Source organism: Pseudophryne corroboree, chromosome 4 (genome assembly GCF_028390025.1).
Source record: "Pseudophryne corroboree isolate aPseCor3 chromosome 4, aPseCor3.hap2, whole genome shotgun sequence".
Lineage (NCBI taxonomy): Eukaryota > Metazoa > Chordata > Amphibia > Anura > Myobatrachidae > Pseudophryne > Pseudophryne corroboree.
The window spans coordinates 69393225-69408057 of NC_086447.1; the positions used below are offsets into that span (position 1 = coordinate 69393225).

Below are 14833 nucleotides of genomic sequence, written 5' to 3' on the forward strand. Positions count from 1 at the left end.
CTCTGACGTTTTCTTAAAGTGGCAATCATTTACAAGGCATGGTTTTGCCTTGTAAATGACTTCCGCTTTAAAAAAAAAATTCGAGATCGGCCGGTATTCCACAGCTTCGGCAATCTGGGACACAATTACATCTTGCCTATAGGGGCAGATGAACTAAGCCTTGAAGAGTGAAGAGGTGGAGAGAGATGGGTCTATTTACTAAGCATAGGACAGAGATAAAGTGGAGGGAGATAAAGTATCCTGGGTCAATCCTGCCATGTTACAGGCGATGTTTGAAAAATGTCAGTTAGTACCTGATTGGCTGATACTTAATCTCTCTCCACGTTATCTCTCTCCAAGACTTGGGTATCTATTTACTAAGCCTTTAATGGAGATAAACAGAATGGAGATAAAGTCAGACAATCAGCTCCTAACTGCCATGTCTAAGGCTGGATTTGAAAAATGACAGTTAGGAACTGATTGACTGGTACTTTATCTCCATCCACTTTATCTCCACCCAAGGCGTAGTAAATAGACCCCTTAGTAAATAGACTCCAAAGTACCAACCAACCAGTTCCTAACGGTCGTTTTTCAAATTGTCCCCAACGCCAGCAATCAATAACCAGCCCTGTCAGGCCATCCCCCTTTTTTTTTTTCTCGCATAAGTCTGAGAACTTATCCTGGATCCTAGTGGGTAAATTTACTAAGGTGGGAGTTTTTTTATAGAACTGCTGATGTTGCTCATAGCAAACAATCATAGTCTATCTATTATCTTCTAGAATCAGCTAGATAAATGTTAAGTACAGTAGAATCTGATTGGTTGCTTTGAGCAACATGACCAGTTCTAAAAAACGTCCACCTTAGTAAATTTACCCCAATATTTGTTTTTTTAACCAAAAAAATAGAGAATAATTGAACTGGCAAAAAAAATATATGTAAAAATGCTTGCAAAAAAAAATAAAAAATAAATTTCTAATATCGGCAAAATTTGAGTGCCCTTTTTCAATTTCCCCCTAAAACTTGTGAGTAGGAAGGATCGCAGCAGATAATATATCTCCAATATCTGCTGCGATTCCTCCATTCTTGTCAACAGCTGCAGCCCCCACATTTTTCTATGGGGACTGTGATGCTGTCAGACTTACCAGGTACCAGAATGCAAAGCATTCCAGAGATTGGCCCCGGCAGCTACATTAGCCTGTTGTAGCTTATGGCTACAATTTGTAGAAAGCATCGGTAGAGGGTTCCTCCGGGACCCTTCCTCGAAAATGGCCGCAGCATACGCGTGGTCAGTGAATTGCACATGAGCAGACGTCATCCTGGTAGTGCAGTGAACACATTGCGGGGACAGGCTCCCTGCAGATGCACCTTCATACAATTTTTTGTTATATTTACCAACAACTTGAAACTTGAAGTACAGTACTGTTTATGCTGTATCAGCAGTCTGCCTGCCGATATATACTTAGGGGGGTATTCAATTCATGCCTAGTTTTCCGACAGTCAGAAAACCGGCACATATTCGACCAGAAGGTGACGCTACTGATTTACGGTATTGGGTATTTTTGGTACCCTATACTATTACCACCTACTGTACTATTTGGAAAAGAGAACACGTTTGGAAAATTGTGAGACTATTCTAATATCTGTTTTTTAGGCTACAGAATCAGTTTAATAGGTCAACGGAAAGCGGTTTCCCATAAACTGTCATTTAAACATTGAAACTTGATTTTTGAGAAACAGATAAAAGTATATAAAACAAATGCAGCAACGTCACATAATAAACAATATACTCTTTATAATATTGTGACCTGGAGAGTGCCACGTTTTGCAGCAACAATCACCTGTCGGCAGCAGTGTTATCATTGTGTTACCATCTGGTGTGTTGGTCCTTGCTTAGTGCATGTCTGTGGGCCAATGATCCTGATATGTTTTATAGTGTAATATAGTTTTATAGTGTGACAGCAATTGCGTTCTTAGGGGATGATACTGAGTTTGGAGTAAAACCCCCCAAAAAAGTAAGTAACTTTGCACCTTGGCAAAAACCTTGGATGAGATTTATATTTGGGAGGGGCACATCCAAATGCAAATCTAAATTGCAGTGTAACATTATAGGTGCCCAGCATGTGTGGGCTACATGCAAAAGCAGCCAGTATTTATCGTGCATGCAAAAAAATGAATGGATTTGCACCCCTTGCAGTTCAACATGGTTTGTTCCAAATACAATGTTACTTTTTTTGCTTTTCTCCCAATTTATAATCAGTCCTTTAGCTGATAACAGTATGTTAAAACACCTACAGCATAAACTGCATTGCATTTGTGAACTCAGTAGAGATATGTTGTATATGTCCATAAGGCTCTTCAATTAAGGTTTTCGAAACAAGAAGATGCTATCTTCTGGCAAGACGCATATGGAAATATATATTCAAAATGATTCTCTTTCACATCACGATGTGCAATGTATCTTATAACCACAACCAAGTCTATGTTTTTAAGATTTCTGTTCATATTCAACAAAATTGATACATTTAAACTTTAATTCTATCATTTACTGTACTGTTCATATAAACCTCCATTATACTATAGCGACTTTGTATAAATACAGTATTAACATTTTTATCATCTCAGCATCCCGCGTGGTTAAAGCCAACTACAACACAACAGCATTAAGCCACAAATGCACAAACAGGAATATTAAAACAACATACAGTACATTCTTCTCAACAGAACAACATAGTTTGTCCAGGAAATGACTATAAAAGGCTCAGTTATCTAACACATGCAATGGCAATCTACAACGTACCAAATAGTATAGTTGTAATTGCCCTTCAAATAAGTAGAAACACTGATTTATGTACTGTATAGTAAGTGCATATTCTTGAAACGTAACTAAAAAAGTACAAGCAAAAACTCAAAAAGTTTAACGGACAGAGACCTGGTTTAAGTTCAAGGACATTCCACAAACTGATAGGACACATGGACTAAACCATCCAGCTTCAAAGAATCAGTGGAGACCTCAGGGTCAGGTTTTGCAATGTCTAGAAAAAGGTCTACTTGTATAAGCCAGTGTTGGCCTCCTTCATGATGATCACCAAACATGAAATGATAAAGACTGGTTTTCAAGCCACTGTGGACATACTGTAACTTCACATTTGTTGAGCGCTCATTGGTATCTAGTGACCTATTCATATACAGCTCTTCAAATGCAAAATCATCTATTACAATGTCTACCCTCACCTGCCTCCTCTGATCTGCCACAGTACACCAGAGAAGAACATCATGCAAGTATGGTTTATATACCACAGCCAGGTTCCAGCGATTGGGACCTAAAAACCAATGAACCCATTCACAGTAAAGAATTACTTTTTGTACAGACAACTTTTCCTTTCATGTGTAATGACATGTGTGTTAACATAGGAGATTAAGTTTAAATCATTGCCGAAACACAAAGATTACTATTTAATCCTTATAGTAACTAAGACATTTTGTAAGGACAAAATTTACAGACTTCATTAGGACTGAAGCGGTAAAAAAAAAAAAAAAAAAAAGTTTTTTGGCAGGCCTGTTTTTATGATGATATTAGACTTCTGCCCTACTATTTAATATTGTGCTGTCCTGATTAGGGGATTTTTTTAATCAATTATCAGTTTTTAAACCCTAATAATTGTAATTTCTTATCACCTTTAATCACAGCACTAAGAAATTAAATAAAACCCATATGTATCAATATATACCAGCAGGAACGGGCTCCTTTTGAATATGTTGATGTAGTCTCTTGCCACCTCTATAGCTACCCATGCACACGCGCAGCCTACTGACCACGCATGTGTGGCGGCATTACCGGGATGGTTCCGGATGAACCCTCCCAGTAATTTTTGCAAAATATAGCCCATAGGCTTCAATGGGCTAACACCAGTGGTGGCACAGACTATTCATTGCATGGGGTAGGGGGGCAGTTAGAATGTATAAACATGCAGGGGCGTAAGTTCATCCCAGTTGCACCGAGGCAGGTTGGAGTTTGGTGCCCCTCCTTAAAAAAAGGGGAAAAAATGTGGTGTGTCTGAATGTGTTGGTGTTTGTTTGTTTGTATGTATGTGTAATGTATGTATGTATGTATGTATGTATGTATGTATGTATGTATAGTATAGATAACAAACACAACCTACAGAATTATATAGATAGCATTCTCAGCCTGTCTGCAGGGACCGGAGTCTGCAGTGAATTGGCAGAGCTCCAGCTACACTGTGTGATTACATCCTGTAGGACAGGCTCAGACTCATGAGGTCCAGCTGTTTGCAGCATGCAGAATCAGTTCCATCTTACAGTCCAGCAGCATTGATGGGTGCACCGTTAGCTGCTGCAGCACAGGCTGAGCGGTATCAGGCGGGTATTTGTATTCCAAAATAGGCAAATGTAATAGTATTAGCAACTAATGCTGGTCTTGGTTGATTTCAGAGAACAATAGCTTTGACTTTCCAGTGATATAGCAGAATAAACACAATTCCAGTTTTAGTAGCACAGTTATCTTCAGCATTTAATAGTATCAGTAGCTCAGTCCCACAGTGGACTACAATCAGTTTATAAATCTCACACAAAATGGCTTCCTCTCTTTTGACTAATGATTTCGGTCACTGTTCAGTAGCAACTCAAGCAGGACATATATCACGCTGTCAGTATATTCATCTCTAGATCAATCTCTTGTAAATGTAATAGTTACTCAGTAATTTCAATATACATTTTGGGTGGTATTCAAATGATATATCACGCCCAATCTCCAGTGATCCCTGTTATCGTGCATATTGCGGCCATAGTAATCTAGTTTAGCTGCGTAAAGGGTTACGGCACCTTGCTTCCCCGGGGTTAGCGAGCTGAAATTATAATACCACGCCCATCAGCAGAAACAGAGCGGGTGTGAGAGGTGGGTGAAAAGAATTGGGCAGTACAGATGGTGTAATGGGTAGCATTACTGCTTCACAGCACTGAGATCACGGGTTTGATTCCCACCATGGCCCTAACTGTGTGGAGTTTGTATATTCTCCCCGTACTTGCGTGGGTTTCCTCCGGGTACTCCGGTTTCCTCCCACAATCCAAAAATATACTGATAGGTTAATTGGCTCCCAACAAAATTAACCCTTGCGTGAATGTGTCTGTGTGTACATGTGATAGGGAATATAGATTGTAAGCTCCACTGGGGCAGGGACTGGTGTGAATGGCCAAATATTCTCTGTAAAGCGCTGCGGAATATGTGTGCGCTATATAAATAAAATAACTGGTAATAATAATACCGCCCTATATATGCTTTCTATATGTTTGCATTAGGCTTTCAATAGGGATGTCTCCCTGTATCACCTTTAACAAACTAAGGGGCAGAGGTATTAAGCCTGGAGAAGTGATAAAGTGGAAGGTGATAACACAATAGCCAGTCATCTAACTGTCATTTTTTAAACTCAGCCTGTAACTTGACAGTTAGGAGCTGATTGGCTGGTGTGTTATCACTTTCCACTTTATCCCTTCTCCAGGCTTACTGTATCTGCCCCACAGTCTCCACGGATCTCATCTGTAGCTCCCAGTTCTGATACACTGTCTATGGCTTTCAGCAGCCTCACTCTGGTGGCGTTCCTACAGCGAGCAGTCACTCAGCTCACCATCAGCGGGTATTCAGTGAATCCTGGCACTTGGCACCCCTTCAACGTTGTCGCTTGTCCAGTCCTTACTCCACTCCTTAGTGTCTCCAGGTCTCTTCTGTGTATGTGCAACCAGTGAATTTCTTTGCTGTTGCCAGTTTGTCCCTTCTTGGTGCTTTGTGGCTTCACTAATACCCCTTTCACACCGCTGAAGGCGGGTTGCACCCGCTAGCCTGACGTGGGAGCTCCCATGGTGCGACCCGCCTCAGGCACCTTTCACACCGCAGTCAGCAGCCCCGCATATTGCGAGGTTGCTGACGTCACCTGTGACGCAGTGGGGGCGGCTCTTGGAGATCACGTGAACTCCAAGCACCACCCGTACATAGAGAGTGAACGGGAAATGGGTCGCATCGACCCGGCTCTCGTTCACACCTCAAAGTGAGCCGGGTTGAACACGCGTTCAAGAGCACATGAATCCGGTATTTCAAACCTGGAACTTTTCACACCGCACATAAACACGGGTTATGCGCTTTCATGTGCCAATAACCCTTGTTCAGAGGTGCTGGTGTGAAAGGGGTATAAGTGACGGGCTCCTAAATTACATTGTCCACTGGCTCCTATGAAAAAAATGTCAGTTAGGAGCTGATTGGTTGATACGTTATCACCGTTGATAAATCTGGGCCTAAGGGTTCTATTTACAGATGGAGACACGCTAATCGTGGCTCCGTCTGTAACCAGGCACGCCTGGACGCTGTGAGCATCTCCGTCTGGACGGGTGCACTCGCCCGGACGGAGACGCGCCCCATTCACTTGAATGGAGACCGTCTCCGTCCGGGGGGGTGCACTCGCCCAGACAGAGACGCTTACAATGGGTAGCGGTTCCGTGCACTCGTCACGGCGGAAGTGCACGCCTGCGACTAGCAGGGAAAGACAAGGGAGGCTCCTTCTGTACTAAGCCTTGGACGTAGGTAAAGTTTGCAGAGATAAAGTACCAGCCAATCAGCTCCCAATTGTCTTTTTTTTTAAACACCCTGTAACATGTCAGTTAGTAGCTGATTGGCTGGGACTTTATCTCCATCCACTGTACCGTCTTCCATGGCTTAGTAAATAGACCCCTAAATCGTAACAGACGAAAATATGGCTCAAATGGAGCTTAAATATTAGAAGTAAGTATTAATTCTCCTATTGATGTAAAAGTACTGTAGTGCTCAGCTATGCTCACCTATTATAATACAGTATAATGGATGCACAGAGATGGGTTATGTATATATAGGCATTCTGATCAGTTTTCAATCATATAAAGTGAGTGTTTAGGGCCTCATTCAGGTTGGATCGCAAATCGTGATGCTATCAGTATTTTTGCGTTTGGCCCAGAAAATGCACACTCCCCTGTCAGTCAGAGGCGGTCACGCTCGCGGGATCGGGGCAATGTTCCGTTTCCAGGGAGGAGATGGAGCATTGTGAGGGCGGGGCAACACAAATTGTGGGCGGTGCAGCGCCAACAAGGAAGTGCCAGGGGCATGATCATGGCGGCTGCGTGATCAGGAAGATGGCGCCGGATCTCCTGCGGCAGCAGTAGGCATGAATAATTTTTACGATGAAGCAGAAATTGCGAGGTGAACGCAATTTCTGCTTCATTAAGGGGGGGAGGCTCCGGTCAGCATGCTGGGCGGCCTTGCCCAGCGATGGGCGGCCCACAGCATGCTAGGGAAGTGATAGCAAATTCTGCTGATTAGCAGAATTTGCTAACCAACCTGAATGAGGCCCATAGTTCGTTTTCAATGCAATAGACAAAAATGGCGGGATGTACTATAAAGACGATATGTGGTAAAAACCCAGTTTTCTGGCTTTTACCGCATAAAAATGGACCCCCAGACCGACTCCTGGGGCTGATACCCAGGAAGACCAATGACCAGCGCGCTTCACGAATGACAGCCCTTATCAGGGACGGATCTAGACTTTTCTTTTAGGGGGTGCGGTTTACTGTTTAATCTTGACTCCTCCCCTCTCCAGTCCCAACTCCTCCCATCCTCCTCTCTCAATTCTGACTGAACTTTTTGAGTGAGACTGAGATAGAGCTTTGTGATTGTTCTATGTACATGTGACTGTGCTGAGGGGTAATTGTATTTATTAGCCACCAGCAAGTGAGGGGCAAATGCTCTGTAACCCTTGCTCTCCTGACTCCTCTGTGCTGCTGTGGTATGGGCTGCAGCACATCATTCTGCCTCAGGCTCTCCCCGGAGAGCTCTCTTCTGCTCAAAAGTGGGCGTGGCTATGACTGTGTTAGGGGGGCGGTCGCCCCCTTCGCCCCCCCCCTAAATCCGGCCCTGGCCCTTATCACAAGAGCTGTCCTCTGCAATGCTAATCACGTATGTTAGTATGTGATGCGTGGCGTAGTGTACACCGTAAGGTTAGTACATCTTGCCAAAAAAATCTTTGTTTGGTATGACATATACAGTATAAGCTCTAAATCAGCTTGCAGCCATGTATAGTGAGTGTTAGCTCAGTGAACAACAGGCACAGTTTACTTATACAAATACAGTATATATTGAAACAAGCTCCCAAGTGAGCTATCTGGCAACATTATTAAATATCTCGTATAAGAAAATTTTTGCACAGATACTGTACAGTATATCTAAATTGCTTTATTCATAATGAATGTCTATGAAAAGTAAGATAATACTAATAAGCGTTTTGTCAGAGGGCACCGCTCCCTATTTGATCCAAATAGTAAACAATACATTGGTAAAATTACCAGGGTACTTATCTTGGCAACAGATAAATAATTTGGCAACAGATAAATCGTGTAAACATACAGTACAGTAGGTCTTTTTTCTCCTTTCAGGTTTCAAAAAGTGCATAAAATTGCTTTGAATGTATATTTGTCCCCTTGTATAGACAGTATAACATAAACAACTTCAATTCATTATTGGCTATAGATAGAATAGTTGGGAGAGAGGGAAAGGAAATCCTTTTCCTGATGGGAGTGACACTTCTACTGCTAACTTGTGTGCTAGGAACCAGTGAACGGGATAATGAGAGGGTGAACCAACCGGCGTGCATTGGAAAAGATGAGTGCCAGTTGGGTCACCTTGATGGACTACCTTCCTTGAGTATACTTGTACTCCACTCCATGGTGCAATAGTTGTATCATACTTGCCTAACATCTGTATGAATGTGCAAGGACTGAGATGCCCACTTTGAGTGTCTGTAGATGCTGTAATACCACCTGGTGCATCTGTAGACACTACCATTAAAACTTGTATCACCCCTATGGCAGGTGCTGATTATTTGTCTGAGTATGGCCTTCCATGTGAACGATGAAGCTCCGGTGGCTGCAAAAGGGGCATGGCTTAGCGTGATGGGGCATGGCTTTGTGGGAGGGGGCGTGGCTAAGCATCCCGACCCCTGTTTTCATCACTCTGGGGGTCCAGGAGATGCAGGCTGCCCCCGGAAACTGGCGTGCCTACAGTGGTGGCTTCTAGAGGGTGACAGGAGCCGGGTTGCTGCACGTAATGTTACAGAGCAGCACCTGGCTCCTGTCACTGAGCAGGAGTCGGCACTTTGGTGTCACCCCTTGGCGAGTGATGCCTGGGTGCGGGCCGCACCCCCTTTGAGATGCCACTGGGGCAGAGCACCCTGCTTGTGATAACTCGCAATGAAAACCTTAAAGTGCCACACCCATAGATATTCTCCTCACCCACCACTACACCTCACCCACTGATATACCCATTGCTCAGTCACTACCTCTCCTTGGCATGATGACTTATATACTGTTATTTCTCTTACCATTCATTCCTGACACTACAGGTATATCGCACCCGCTGAATACCCCTCACACGCCAACACTCCCTGGCACCATAGCTAACCCAGAAAAAGACCTGACAAGAAAACACCTGTTGCTTTTTGGTCGTACTCCTGCTGTCTGCATTTCAATCACGCTTCTCTTTCAGATTGCCGATGTTCAGTATTCCAACACTGGCCTAGACACAGGAGAAGGTTGCTTTAGAGGAGGGTTCCAAATATTGAAAATAGAAATATTGGTAAACGGGTGTGCAGTAAGAAAAGATCATTGAAATGCGATAATTTTAAATGATCTATTCTGACCTCAGACCCCATTTACCTTCTCAATAGAATGGAAACACTGGCAATGGTACATTATCTTGCCACCATTGTGGCCTAAACTCTCACCAAACTCGCATTTGTTTGTAAAAAGTTAACAAATCCCGAACGACCATAGGTGAAGCATATAGAGTGATGAGGACTATCCAGAAGCCAGCCTATAAGGTAAGAAGGACTCAGGGAGGGGTGACTACCTGTATGTATGCATGTGTATAAGACAAGTGTGTGACTATGTATGTGTGTGTGCGTGTGAATTACTGTATGGATGTGTGTGACTGGATGTGTAAAATATGCAGGGACAGATTAACCATGGAAAGGATGGAGTTGCAGCTCTAGGCCACCCATTGAAATAATTCCACAACATTTCATGTGCTGCTGAGGACAGGAACATTTATTCCTGCTACAGCGTCCTACCATAAGTCCAGTGGGCAATGTCAGAAAGCTCTTTACAGACTTCCCCGGTGAGCTCTGATGCTTTAGGCGGGCCTTTTATGAAGGCAGTGCCCTTATCTCCTGACAGGCAAACATGTAGCGTGCTACAGAGAGTTGTACAGTAGATCTATCTTGTCCATTTCCATCTTTATTGTACAATTTAGTCTTGAGCAGATTGGCCCTATCAATATGACTGATGTCCTCTAAGGCTTTATCTAATATTGCTATCAAATCTTTACTTGATTCCGAAGTGTTTAAGTTGTCAAACAATTCCGCCTCATTCGCACGAAATGTCCCTTACGGACATTATCTTTCCATTTCTTACGGTGACTACTGGTATAATTTAAATATTTGTTATGATCTATCTTTTTAATGAATGTCTCAGTAACCAGCTCACTATTTAAAACCAAAAATGTGATATCAGGAAAATTGATCTGTGCATGGTGAAGAGTACTTGCAAACTTCAAACCATAAGTATTGTGACTCAGACTGTTGAGAAATAAGTGAATAGAATCAAGACACCCTTCCCCACCAAAAATAAATCATCTAGTATGTACAGACATATAGGATCAGGTTTCCCCCAATTTCCATTCCCCATATGTACTCCTCTTCAAATCTACCCATGAGGAGGGTGGCAAAACTTGGGGCAAACCTGGTCCCCATAGCTGTCCCTCATATCTGTAAATAATATTGTGAATTGAATTTCGAATAATTGGGATATACTGTATATCTAATCGGTGCAACAAAAAAATGGTTGAGTGACATCAGTGATAGTATATTCTTGTGATAAGGAATTTTGGACAGCCTGTATACCCAATATGTGTGTGCCATATTTGAATACATATGTGAAGAAATGAGAGGTCTGTGACAATTAATATGCAGTAGCTATGACTCATTTCCAACGCCAACACAACCTGTTGAATATGTACTTTTTATCCCCATGTCCCCCTATATAACTATCCACATTCAGTATTTGCTCATTCTCCATAGCATGCTGCTGCTTACCCCAAGCTGTTTTTGAACCAGCCTTAATACTGGTAATACTGTATATGCAATTTTGTTATGTTATCTGTTACACTGTAAGTGGGTTTTTCCTGTTAGCATCAGATCTTCCTTTTCTTTACTTAAACCACAGGAGACACTCAAGGGTTCAGTCATTTAAGTTACCATTGTCACTTTTGTTTACTCTCTATTGTCAAACCAGACCACCAGGAATCCCGGAAAGGTAGCACCTGAGAGATGACACTTGAGGGGAGGTAGTGGAGGGCTGGATATTGCAAAGAGCCCACCAATTTGAACCATTTGTGACTACCCTGGGCACAGCGTTCCCATGGGGGAATTAGGAGTGTGATAAGGGTGGGCTATTGTGAGGGCTGGATAGTTGAGTCACATACTCTAGGATAAGCGGTGATGCTTTGCTAGGGATTGATTGTCGGGGAAGTAGTGTGGAATTGGATTACAGAGGTGTGCTGAGCTGTCTATCACCCATTCTGTTCAATAAACAACTGTTAGTTGTCATCTACCACCATGCCTGAGTGATCTAGAACCCTGTATCTTCACAACAAAGATTCAACATCACAGGTGGTAAAGTTATATGTGGCATTCCACTTCATATTTCTAACCAGATTAAAAAAATGAATAGTGTCTTTAGTAAAATATTGTAAAGATCTAACATGTTTCAAAGGTATCTACAAAAGCAGAAAGATTATTGGTCATATAGCCTACCCAATAGTATGTGATTACCTGGTTGGGAGCAAAGAGATTTGTGTATTTTTGGTAAATAGAAAAAGGTTGGTACTACGGGATGCTTCAAAAATAGTAAGTGGTAAGTATCCCTTGAAATCACATTCTCGATCAAAGCTTCATCCAACATGTCTTTTAATTCCCATTGGTATGTGTTTGATATGTGGAGGTAAGAGGACAGTGTTTACCCCAAAATTGGTGGGAACTATACCAGCAATACACTGAATGTGAACTGTGTGACTATAATTATTACATCAAGACATTAAAGAGCATTATTGAGGCTGTGGCCGATATGAGGCTTTGCACATCTATCCTAAGCAGGGACGTGCGGTGAGCTAAATGGCTCAGGGGGCACTGGCTAACCCCAGAGCCAGATTTACATGCAATATATGAGCCAAAGAGTACACACAAGTGCAGCAGTATAAACTCCTGGAAATCTGGTGAATTTTGATTACAGATGTGTGGAAAGGATACACAGGTGAGGCACTGCCTCACCTGCCATTGGCTTTTTACTCCAGAGTTTGGGCTATAAAAATTATTAGAATAATGCAAAGAAGATATTTCAAACAAATTATCAGTATTTTTCATATATTTTATTCAGTCAAAACTCTGGTTTAAACATAAGTATGACAGGAAAGGATCTGCCTCACCTGCCTCACCCCACCGCACGTCACTGATCCTAAGTGCACATCTTCCAAAGTGTAGTTAGAAATAAATATTATTAGGCATACTGTACCATCGGCTAATATCGATCGACTGCTCCAGTCTTCTGTACTTCAGCAGGTAATCATATTTAGAACACCACTGCAGATTATCTCTACTGTTTGTACTGAAATATTATCTAGGTAATTGAGTGATGAAAAATTATAACATTGCCATTGGGATAAGGCATCTGTTTTTGGACTAGATTGCCTTATGATGGTTTGTTATAAATAAATAAATAAATAAATAGGAATGATTGCTATCTTCTGACTATAAGCTGAGTGAGGGAATTGCTTTTTGTTAAATCCTATATGGTTGGTATGTTAGTTTGTTTATTGAAGCCAATTTATTACTAGTCATTTCAGTGGGAGTGTATTGTAGCTTGGTAGTAATCATTGCAAACGTGTAACACACCCACATTTTCATTAAACTGTAATTGCCACACTCTTGACCATTCCTCTAGTCTACCTAGATCCTCAGTCATTTGTTTCACCCCACCTGGTGTGTCTACTCTGTTGCATACCTTTGTGTCATCTGCAAAAAGGCATACTTTCCCTTTAATGCCATTTGCAATGTCACCAATAAAGATATTAAAAAGCACTGGTCCAAGTACAGATCCCTGGGGTACTCCACTGGTAACATTTCCCTCCTGTGAATGCACTCCATTTACCACAACTCTCTGTTTTCCATCCTGCAACCAAGATCTTATCCATTCAATAATCCTAGTATCCAATCCCAAGCTTCCAAGTTTATTTAGCAGTCTGCGATGTGGAACAGTGTCAAAAGCCTTACTAAAGTCTAGATAAGCTATATCCATGGCTCCACCTTTATCCATCACTTTAGTCACACAGTCAAAAAAGTCAATAAGATTTGTTTGAGATGATCTCCCCCCAGTGAATCCATGCTGTCTGGGATCCTGTAAATTGCTGGATTTGAGATAATCTACAACTCTTTCTTTTAAGAGTGTTTCCATCAAATTCCCTACTACTGATGTAAGACTCACTGATCTGTAGTTGTTTGCCTCTTCCTTGCTTCCACTTTTGTGCAGTGGGACTACGTTCCCTCTTTTCCAGTCCTCTGGAATTACTCCTGTAGCTAATGACTAGTTGAATAATTCTGTCAATGGTGCTACCACCACCTCTTTAAGTTCTTTTAGTATCCTTTGATGTATCCCATCTGGCACCATAGATTTGTCCACGTTCAGCTTTGAGAGTTCTGTTAGGACCTTCTCCTCTGTAAATGTACTTGTTTCATTTTCTTGAATATCCCTGAAACTTAACTGTTGCCACTTCCCCTCTCTTTCAGAAGTGAATACTAAGCAAAAAGAGTTATTAAGATGATCTGCTATTACATTGTCTGCCTCAACAAGACTCCCAGTCTCTGTCTTTAGCTTTATAATTCCACCTTTTGCTTTTCTCCTTTCGCTTAAATACCTATAAAAAAAAAAATGTGTTTACAATCTTCTTCATATGAAAAATGTCAGACTTTTTGCTTATTGCGGATGTTTAATCTGAATCATTGTGCTATATCAGTAATTGGTGTTAGCATCCTGCAGTGGTATTTGAAGTCAAAAGTTTCAGATCTTAATGGTACAGAAAGTCACTTAGAACATGAAACATGGAAACAGTATTTATTTATTTTATTTACTAACAGGTTCTTATATAGCGCAGCAAATTCTGTTGCGCTTTGCAATTGGAAACAAGAGTGATAGTACAAAACTGGGTAATGACAGACAGACATAGAGGTAGGAAGGCCCTGCTTACAATCTATAGGGAATCTATAGGGAAATAGGCATAATGGTCCAACCAGATTGCAAAGGTTCTTAATGCGCTCTATGATATGGTCACCCAGCAATGTTGGCCAAGAGTCAGGAGGGCGTAAAAGTGAAGAAGGACAACATACCTGTATTACACTGGAAGCCGGCACCTTACTGATGGAGCTATTTGCTCCTGTATAGTTAGAATTCTCATGCTTCCTATGCAGGAGCAAATAGCTCCATTAGTAAGGTGCCTGCTTCCAGTGTATTAGGTTGTGGGCTCTAATCCTGGCTCTGACACTTTTAAAATGTGCCACTATCGTAAAGAGGGTGTGACTTGTAAGGTGCAGGGACTAATGGGGGAGGGGAGTCGGCCACGGAAGAGATAGCGGCGACTGTCAATTAACTTAATAGAATGGTGTCGCTGAACATGGAATGGGAGGAGAGGTGCCCCCCTACAGAGCAGGAGCCCGTTGGCAGC

General features: G+C 42.0%; 1 protein-coding gene across 1 annotated transcript in view; it reads right to left on the reverse strand.

The window, feature by feature from the left end:
* The window catches only part of LOC134911112 (cysteine-rich venom protein TEL1-like), a 75582-nt gene extending 72353 nt beyond the window's left edge, over positions 1-3229 (reverse strand). The window contains exon 1 of the mRNA XM_063919483.1: positions 3211-3229. The gene's annotated coding sequence lies outside the window, so the exon portion shown is untranslated. The remainder of the gene's footprint in view (positions 1-3210) is intronic.
* Between the last annotated feature and the right edge of the window lie 11604 nt (positions 3230-14833).